This window comes from Otolemur garnettii, unplaced genomic scaffold (assembly GCF_000181295.1).
Source record: "Otolemur garnettii isolate 467f Iridium unplaced genomic scaffold, OtoGar3 scaffold00068, whole genome shotgun sequence".
Lineage (NCBI taxonomy): Eukaryota > Metazoa > Chordata > Mammalia > Primates > Galagidae > Otolemur > Otolemur garnettii.
The window spans coordinates 1,069,534-1,080,222 of record NW_003852463.1 but is presented as its reverse complement, the minus strand read 5'-3'; positions in this window follow the sequence as shown (position 1 = coordinate 1,080,222).

Genomic DNA, 10,689 nt, shown 5'->3' with positions numbered 1-10,689 from the left:
AGTAGCTGGGACTACAGGCGCCTGCCACAATGCCCAGCTATTTTTTTTTTTTTTTGGTTGCAGCCATCATTGTTGTTTGGCAGGCCCAGGCTAAGTTCAAACCTGCCAGGTCAGGTGTATGTGGCTGGAGCCTTAGCCGCTTAAGCCACAGGCACAGAGCCTTTTCTTAGGGTTTTATAATTCTCTTTGTAGAGGTCCTTCACTTGTTTTGTTAGGCATATTCCTAGCTATTTCATTTTCTTTGAAGCTACTGTGAAGGGGATTGTGTCTTTGATTAGCTTCTCAACTTGGCCTTCTTTTTCAAGGGTCCTCAGTCTTTTTCTCTTGCCCAACTGTTTGGATGGGGCCTACCCACATTATGGAGGGTGATCTGCTTTAGTCAAAGTCTACTGATTTAAATGTTAATCTCATCTAACAGATACCTTGTAGTGACAGCTAGAGTGGTGTTGATCCAATATGTGGATACTATAGCTAACTTAACACATAAAATTAACAAAAGGCAAATATTTTTTAAAAGATTGATAATATCCATTGTTCTTAAGATGTGAGAGAAATAGATACTCTTCTATAATGGTGGTAGAAAATAAACTTTTGGGAACAAATAAAACTGCAATTTAGGAGTTTCTACAGAAATTTAAAGTTATGTATAACTTTCAGTCCAGCAATTTTAGATGTCTCAGGGAAATAATCACACATGTGTACAATGAGGAAATAACCTATACATTTATTCACAAGGGAATGATTAAATAATTTATGAACCCTCAATGTTATGCAGCAAATAGAAAGTGATAAATCTCAGGCATACTGTTACGTGAAAGGACCAAATGATTAAAAAAAGTATATAATACATTTCCATTTATGTAAAAAAAAGACAAACTGTATATATTTGTATATACATTGTATTATAGTATATGTATGTATTTGTATATTTAATATATATTTAAATGTTGATGTAGACATGCATGTATGTTTTAAAATACTTAATATGTATTTTATGAGTGTATATATAAAATGTACTCTGTATTTAAATGTAGAAGTAGGTTAAGTATATATATTTAAATACTTTACATATACATAGATTATACATATTATATATGTACAGTATGTACAAATATGTATTAATTAATAATTAATTAAGCATTTAATATTTAAATATGGAGTAGAAAGGACTACACAAGGAACTATTAATAGTATTATCTCTGAGGGGATGAGTGTTGGTGATGTGTGTAAACGGGAGTATTTAATTTAACATATTCTCCTTTCTTTGAATTTTCACAGGTATATGTTCATGGGTATGAAGATCTAATGTGCAAATCATGCATCAGGCCTTTTATTGGAGATTGGTCACATGTGTGGCCCTGAGTTTTCATGAGAGCCTAGGTGGCTCCGTGCCTGCACCCAGCTCAGGCCTTAGCTGCATGGCCCTCAGAGTCAGAGCTGGGGGACCCCCACTCCTGTTTAGGGCTGGCATTTTGTATTCATTTGTTCTTGTGATCAGTGTCCCACACATACTTACTGAGCACCAGCTAAGGGCCAGGAGCTTCTATAGCTGGGAGGATAACAGCAGTAATAAGATTGGCAAGATACCTGTGCATGTGCTAGAGCTTTGACAGTAACAAGTAATACAATTCCCTGTCATCGTAAGTCAGTGTATGTGGGGCTCCTACTTTGGTAGAGTCCAGTGGATCCCCTGGAGAGCTGATAGGGGAGCTGAGTGGGAACCAGCCCCCTGTGTGTGGGGATCTGGAAGAAGTGCATCCCACGTGGAGGGTGGAGAGAAGAGACTGGGGGAGTATCTAGAGGGTGCAAGATTGTACAGTGGCAGGAAGGGCCAGGTTGGATAGCACCTTGTGGATGTAGCATGAGTTTGGCTTTTATTCTGAGAGCAGTGGTAAACCACCAGAGGCTTTTAAGCAGGACAATGAAAACATGACGTGATCTACATTTGTAGAGCTGCATTGAGAATGGATTGTAGACGTGTAAAGAAGCAGGAGGGGCTATTGCAAGTTTATAGTAGTATTTTCGTCTTTTGGGGGGATCAGATGGGCAAGTCTTAAGGATGGGAGGCTGTAAGATGACATCAGGTAGGAAGAGAATCCAAGGACTGGTGTGGGTCTGAGCACACATGACGAGCCTCTCCCTGCCATGCCAGCTTTCTAGTGTTCCCCCTCAGGGAATGGCTCTGCACAACCACCTAGGCCAGGAAACTGGATTGGCAGATACCTTCCTTTGCCTTTCCAGACCCATTATCTCTTCATCCTCTTCTGGGTCCAGGGACCTTTATGGACCCCACCAAAGGGCTCCCTTGTTCTATAGCTACTTGTAAGGTCAGCCAATGGGGAGCCCTGGAAAGAAATAAGAGGAAGAGCGGAGAGTGAGGGTCAGGTATTTGGTCCCCTGGCTCACCCTGCTGGGGTTTGCCTCTTTCTGGCTGTGTCCAACCAGGTCACTGCCTGTCACAGCAGCCGTGTTATGTAATCTTTCCTTCTGGGTCCAGCAAATGCTTTTTCTTATACCTTCAGGCCTGTGGATGGTATCAGCTCCACCTCTGGGAAACTGCATGATCCCTGTGTCTCCTCTACATCCTGTCTACACTTTTGTCAATGATGCCTTTATTAATCCTGCTCAAGATCTCCTAACTTAAATTCTCCTAAGAGAATATACTTGTATATATATTTATAGTACCCAGCCTGATATATCTAAGCATCATTCCTAATTCTTCTCTAATCATTTTTCTCAAACTACAATCTATCACCAAAATGTAAATAAAATTCCTTTCCTTTATTATTAGAAATAAAGTAATTGAGAGACAAGAGAAGGCCAAACTCATGTTAATAACAAACCCACTCAACACATCTCTTGGGGGTGGGACACAATTATAAGAGGGACTTTACCTAACAAATGCAATCAGTGTAACCTGGTTTTCTCTTTTTATTCCAACCTCTGAATTAGTGTTCTACCTCAGTCTGCTATCAACTCTCACCTGCATTGCCAGACAAGTTTTTAAACTCATCTCCTTGCCTTTAATCTTGTCTGCCTTCAGAAATTGTTTTCATTGTTGCTAAAGGGCCTTAATCCTCAATGAAATTGTGTTGGGAGGAAGGATCTAATGAAAGTTGTTTAGATCATGAAGGATCTACCTTCATGAATGGATTAATGTCATTATTGAGAGTGTGGGTTTGTTGTTATTATTTTTTTATTGTTGGGGATTCATTAAGGGTACAGAGAACCAGGTTACTCTGATTGCATTTCTTAGGTAAAGTCCCTCTTATAATTGTGTCCCACCCCGAAGAGATGTGTTGAGTGGGTTTGTTATTAACGTGAGTTTGGCCTTCTGTTGTCTCTCAAAGTCTCTCACCCTTCCACTTTTTCTCATGGGATGAAACAGCACAAGGACCCTTGCCAGATACTAGCAGCATGCTCTTGGACTTCTTGGCCTTTAGAAACTCTAATTTTACTCTGTTGCCCCAGGCTGGACTGTGGTATCAGCCTACCTTACAGCAACCTCAAAATCCTGGGCTGAAGCAATCTTCTTGCCTTAGCCTCCTGAGTAACTAGGACTACCAGCACCCTGCCTCAATGACCAGCTAACTTTTTCTATTTTTAGTAGAGACAGGGTCTTGCTCTTGCTCAGGCTGATCTTAAACTCCTGTGCTTAAGGGATCCATCTGCCTTGGCCTCTCAGAGGGCTAGGGTTACATGTGAGCCACTGTGCCTGGCCATAAATTTCTATTTATTGTAAATTATGCAGTCTGTGATAGTCTAATAAAGCAACATCAGACGGACTAAGATAAAGCCAAACCAAGTTTCAAGACTAGAATGGAAAAAAAAGAATAAAATATCTCATTAATAATTTTTATATTGGCTCGGCGCCTATAGCTCAACTGGCTAAGGCGCCAGCCACGTACACCTAAGGTGGCGGGTTTGAATCCCCAGCCCTGACCCGCCAAACAACAATGACGGCTGCAACCAAAAAATAGCCGGGCGTTGTGGCGGGCTCCTGTGGTCCCAGCTACTTGGGAGGCGGAGGCAGGAGACTTGCTTGAGCCCAGGAGTTGGAGGTTGCTGTGAGCTGTAATGCCACAGCACTCTACCCAGGGGGACAGCTTGAGGCTCTGTCTCAAAAAAAAAATAATTTTTATATTGATTACATGTTGAAATGATAATATTTTGGTGTGTTATATTAAATGAATGTATCATTAAACCCTTTCCACCTATTTCTTTTTAATTGTTTTAGTGTATTGCTGACAAATTTAGGTATATAAGTGGTATGTTGCTTTTCTAGATCCTGTATGTAGTTCTTTGCTCTTTAAAGTGTGGTCTGTGGACCAGCACCGTTAACATCACTGGGGAGCTGTTAGAAATTTAAATCTCAGGCTCTGCCCCAGACATGCTGAACAAGATGCCTAGATGATTCATACACATGTCTAGAGACAAAAGGTAGGCTGAACAGAGCCTTGGTGATTCTTTCTGGGTGTAGACACCTTTTACATCTCTTCACTTAAAGGCTAAAAGTGGGCTTTTTTCTTTAATGGGGTGAAAGGGAAGGGAAGAAAAGAAAAAGAAAATCTAAAGTATTGTGTTAGATAAGAAATTCTTTAAGCCACATTCTCAGACCCTAATCAAGCATTCTGAACATAGAAATTTAAGCGTAAGTAAATTTAACAATTGAGGCTTTAAACCCCCCACACAAATTCATGATAAATCAGCCTGATTGGTTGAAGCATGAACTTTCAGGAAAAGACTTGAAACTCTAATAAAGCTTGAGATTCTAAGCAATCAAAATTCAGATTATAAGCACTCGTTGCTGAGAATGGTTAGAGCTATTAGAGTGCCAATGGAGTTGAGGTCATACAGAATTCTAGAATGTCTGCATAAAACTACTGTATGAACCAGCTAAGAAAAGGCTAATGGGAGATATAGGTGGCCATAAAGTTTGGGTGCAATTTAAAATTGCACATGAACTTTATGCACGAGAACTTTATGGCCACCCTGTATAGAAAGAAGTGCAGTTACTTTGTATTTAAAATATTTTTTTCTTTTGAAATGTAAATAGTACATGCTATTTGTTATCAACTAAGGAATTTTAAGAGGCACAGGAAGGGATGGCCATATTTCTGTGGTCACCATGGTTGCTATAATAAAACACCTGGTATTTCTCGGTCCATTGCTTGAGCCAAACAGACAACACCATATCCCTTTAGATGAATGGAAAGGGTTGTGATATATCTCATTTATTCTGAATATATTATTATTATTTTTCTCATATGTTGAGTCTTATGGACAATTGCGCTCGTTTGCCAGAGTGCCAATAGTTAACATAGGTCTTTGTCCTATTGACCCTTAGCAATACATGCATGTTTAAGGTCAAATTATTATTATTATTTTTAATTTTTTTTTTGAGTCAGAGTCTCACTATGTTGCCCTCAGTAGAGTGCTATGGCATCACAGCTCAGAGCAACCTCAAACTCCTGGGCTTAAGTGATTCTCTTGCTTCAACCTCCCAAGTAGCTAGGACTACAGGCACCTGCTACAATGCCCAGCTATTATTTTGTTGTAGTTGTCATTGTTGTTTAGCAGGCCCAAGCCAGGTTCGAACCTGCCAGCCCCGGTGTTTGTGGCTGGTGCCCTAACCACGGAGCTACAGGCGCTGAGCCTAAGGTCAAATTATTTTATAGATAAAATATTTCCTTTAAATAGTGTGTTTATATTATAATTAGAGGCACTTAGTATGAGTATGTACAAAGATAGCTGCTTCCGGCATGGTTTCTATAATAGGAAGATGCTTCCATTTCCTTTAAAGACCTCTGATATTCTGGCCAAAAACTGTATCACAAAACTCAGAGCTCTTCCCAGATGGGATTCAGTAATTCCATTCTCATCAAAATATAAGAATAGTCATCATATCCTGGAAGCTCCAGGAAAAGATATTTCGCTTCCCAAATTGTTTCAAACTTGTTCCAAGAGGAGGGGCTATTGTTCTTAGTTTCCGTTCATTGGGCACAATATTCTTAAGATAAACTCAAAGCATGTATTGTTTGTTTAATTTATTTCTACTGTTCCTCTTTCTAAAAAGTTCTGAGGAAACAAGTGAAAACCAGTGTACTGAGAAGATGGCACTAGTCTTTGTATGAGACTCATTCTACTACACAACTGGAATCCACAGATAAAAGATAAGGAATAAACATCACTCCACTCAAGATTAGGAGGGAAAAAGCATACTTGTTTCCCAATAGAAGCAAAATTTTCCTGGCAGTAAGCTCCAAAAGACATTCTCATGCAGAGATTATTTAAGGAGTACGTTGTGACATTGTGGATAAATGGATTAATAATAGCACCTTCCTCCTTAGGGATATGTGAAGATTAAATGAAGCAAAACATTCTAAGCCCTTACAATTGTGATTGGCATGTAGTAAATCCAAATAAACATTAGCTATCATCATCATTATATAAAAGATAGAAATTATATAATAAACATTGATAGTATGCATAGTGACTGTTTTATAGCAAATGCAGAAATAGATCTTATTTAGTTGTGTCTTGAGGCAGCTCTAGTCAACTCGAGGCAGTTCGAGACATTAACAGTGAAGACGGCCAGCAGGAGCCACAGCTGATCCAATGGGGCTGTCCTTATTAGATCAAAGGACAGAACAGAAGGGATATAGAGGAATGGCTGGATTGTACAACTCCTAGACCACCAATGTCAGACTGGATTCTTGGTCACCCAGTAAGCTATGAGGATCCATTAGACAGGCAAGGAACTAATAAAAAGATCCAAGTTCATAGAAGCACAGGTGTTCAGTTCTACACACTTTCAGTAAATTGCTTATTATTAGTAACTACTAAGTGAATTATTGAGGGTTACTAAAATTTGGTACTGAAAAAACTCATATGAACACTACATCAGAATTTCCCAAAGATCTCAATTCCACGTTCTACCAAGAAGTCTGACTACTCCACTATGTTTGATAACACTGCAGAGATCAGAGAGTAGGGTGGCTTGTTAACACTTCATCATTAGCAGTATCCTACATTTTTATTGGGCTTTTCCATGGCAACTATTCTTAATTATTAAAGTAAACTTATATTTTTCTGAAGGTTGTTTGGTTAACTCCACAATGGGTCATAATATATATATGAATCAACTATATTGCTGAAGTTGATGTCTGCTCTCAAAATGTGTTTGCTCTAGTGTGATCCACATGGAAGTCTTGTCTATTGGAGATTTCTCGAAGTGACAGTTACAAATATTTGAGAGCCACTGCCTTAGATTTTCTTCCCTGGATAGCACATCTCTCAGCTAGACTGACCAGAGCTTAGAAGGCTATCACTACATGTTGTCTGGAAATTAGCAAGGGTGGGGTAGGTGTTGACTGTTGTATGTGGACCCTGCAATGTTCCAAATAACCAGAGCTGGTTGATACAATTTTATTAAAGTTGGAATTCTCTCTTCAGTATGATTTCCAGATGAAGGTCAACCTATCTCTCTACAGAGATGAGCCATGGAATTAATTTCAAGCAAAGGCAGATATAATTTCTTTCTCAGAAAGAAGTTTGATCTACTCTAACTCTTGATCAAAGTCCTGATTCAGTCACCAAGGTTTTATATCATCAAGCATGGCAGAGAAGATGGTGACTTAGAAAACTCTTAGTACTCCAGTAATGTGTCCATGAGGACGGTATGCTGCATCTGGTCTGTACCAGCTTATGGAATCTAACTGTCAATTTTTCAGAAATTTAGTGATCTGGCTGTTAAATCATTGGTAGTTTGAAATTTGCCATGATATAAATACCAGGGAAATCAGGAAATGATGCAAAATTTTGATTTCAGAGAACTAATTTTTTTTTCTTTTTTTTTTGAGACAGAGCCTCAAGCTGTCTCCCTGAATAGAGTACCGTGGCATTACAGCTCACAGCAACCTCCAACTCCTGGGTTCAAGGGATTCTCCCACCTCTGCCTTCCAAGTGGCTGGGACTACAACACCTGGCTATTTTTTTTTTTTTTTTTTTTTTGGTTGCAGCTGTCATTGTTGTTGGGCAGGCCTGGGCTGGATTTGAACCTGCCAGCTCAGGTGTATGTGGCTGGCGCCTGAGCTGCTTGAGCCACAGGTGCCAAGCCTTCAGAGAACTAATTATTCAATATTTACTAGCATAGCAGTATCTGAGAACCATCTAAAATTAAGCAATATGAGTTTTTTTTTTGTCCCTTGAAAACTCAAAATGTGTTTCACCCATCTTCAAAAAGGGTAACCAATTAATTTCTTCTAATTACAGAGCCAGCTAGCTTTACTCTAGAGACATATTTCAGATTTGGATCTCTTAATTAAATATTTGACATCATGAACAAATAAATGCCATACTTAATTGTATCATTAACTATAGTTATCTCACACAGCTATAGTATTATTAACCCTTATTAAACTTTATTCTACCTCGATTAAGTATTCACTCATTTCCAGTATTTATTCAATAGACATTTACTGAGCTCATCTGATCTAAAATCAGCCCTTTGTGCCAGATACTGCGCTAGGGAATAAATGTACATTGTAAAACCAAAACTGACATTGGCCTGTCATGGGATTTATAATCTAATAGAGATTATGTGTTTACAAAAGCATCCTAATAATGGATTTTTGCAAATTGTGATAGTGCCATGAAAAAAGAGAACAGGCTGATATGAGAGATAATGACAACAGGAATCTATTTGAGATTAGGTCTGAAGTTTAAGGGAAACATAACATTTGCTGCCTTTGATCTGAGATTTGACGGATAAATGGGAGCTATCTAAGCAAAGAGTAAAGGGAAGTTTATTGAGGAATTGACCAAAAACCAAGTGAGACCCTTTGTAGAGTTCACTGATCTATCTTCAAGCTTCAAATTCATGGGCAGAAATTATTTATGTGTCAAGATGTATGATCTTGGCAAAGTTATAATGCTTTTTCCTTGCAGTTTTTTTTGGCCGGGGCCAGGTTTGAACCCACCACCTCTGGTATGTGGAACCAGCATCCTACTCCTTGAGCCACAGGCTCAACTCAAGTTACAATGCTTTTTGAAAACATTATTCCTCTTCCAAAATGAAACCAGGTGAAATTGATTTTGACCTATCTTTTTGCATACACTTATGTATGTTATCTTTTTGTATGCACTTATGTATGTTGTCTTATTCTCAAAGGTAAATTAGATGATTAATGTTGCAACTCATGTTAATTTTGAGAATGGAAGAATTTAGTTGAGTAGAGCATGAACAAAATACAATCCTGGTGTCTTAATCTGATTTGGGCTGATAAGAAAAGTACCATAAACTAGGTGGCGTAAACAGTAAACATTTATTGTTTACAATTCTGGAGGTTGGGAAGCCCGAGATCAAGGCACTGGTAGATCAGAGTCTGGGAGGGCCCTCTTTCTGGTTCATAGACAGCTGTCTTCTTGCTGGGTCCACACATGGCAGAAGGAACCAAAGAGTTCTCTGAGTGATATAAGGGATGTGGGCCCATTCATGAGACCCTCATGACCTTATCACCGCCTAAAGGCCCTACCTCAAAATACTATCGTATTGGTGATTAGGTTTGAACACATGATTTTTGGGGGGAACACAAACATCCAATCCATGGCAATTTGTTATTAGAACTAGGACCTAAAGTCAGAATAAAAGACTAATTCTAGTTAATGTTGAGTTGCTTTAGAAGTGAATTAAGATGTATTAAATTTCCCAAAAGATCAAGAATGGCTCCAGACCTGCCTTGCTCAAACAGCCTCCCAGGGGAATGGGGCCCTGTGGACACAAAATAGCACATGTACACCAGTGCCAACTTCTTGGAAACATCTTTTCTTCCATTTTTGCCAGTCAGTTTCACATGGGACAGAAGGGAGAACCTATCCTAAAACTCTTGGTCAGTGCTTCAAAATCTGGTCCCTGCATTAGACTTTGTTGTTGGAAGCACCACCCCAGAACTACTGAATTGTAATTTCTAAGGACTCTGCAATGACTATTTCAAATCTTCTATGTGCTTATAGCCCTATTCCACAACCTCCTGCTGCATTCCTAGGAGATGCCCTTGTCTGCTTTTCAGAGAAAATTGAAACCATCATCTAGAGAAATTTCTGTGATATCCTGCTATCAAATCTCCTAACCTACCTTCACCCTTTGTGTTCCCTCTGCATACCACTATTCTGCTTGCTCAGAAATTGCTGACAATTATGTCTGTATTTTCAACTGTAACTTCTCAAAAGGTTTATTCCTGTAGGCAAAGAAGCATGTTCAAATCTTTTCTATTGAACAATAAATACAAATTAAAAATACTTCCCTTGGTTCTACACTCCCTCTACCTAACACCTTTTCTGTCTTCTCCTTCCAGACCAGCCTTTTTGAAGTTCTATAAGTTTGAGTTTCTGTTTCCTCACTAAGTGTTCATCCTTCAGCTCACTGTGATCTGCTTTTATCTCATGACTCCATTCAAATAGCTCTTGCTAAGGCCACCACTGATCTTTTCATCACTGCTGAAATGCTACTGAGCCCTTTCTACTTCCCTTGACTTTGTCAGTGTTTAACATCACAGAAATCTTTCCTTGACACATTCTTTTTCATTGGCTTTCAAGACACCACATCCCTGGTTTTCTTCTTATGTCTCTAGGCACAATCAGACTTCTCTTCTGCTCAACTATTAAAAATTGCAGCTGATTACCCAGTAC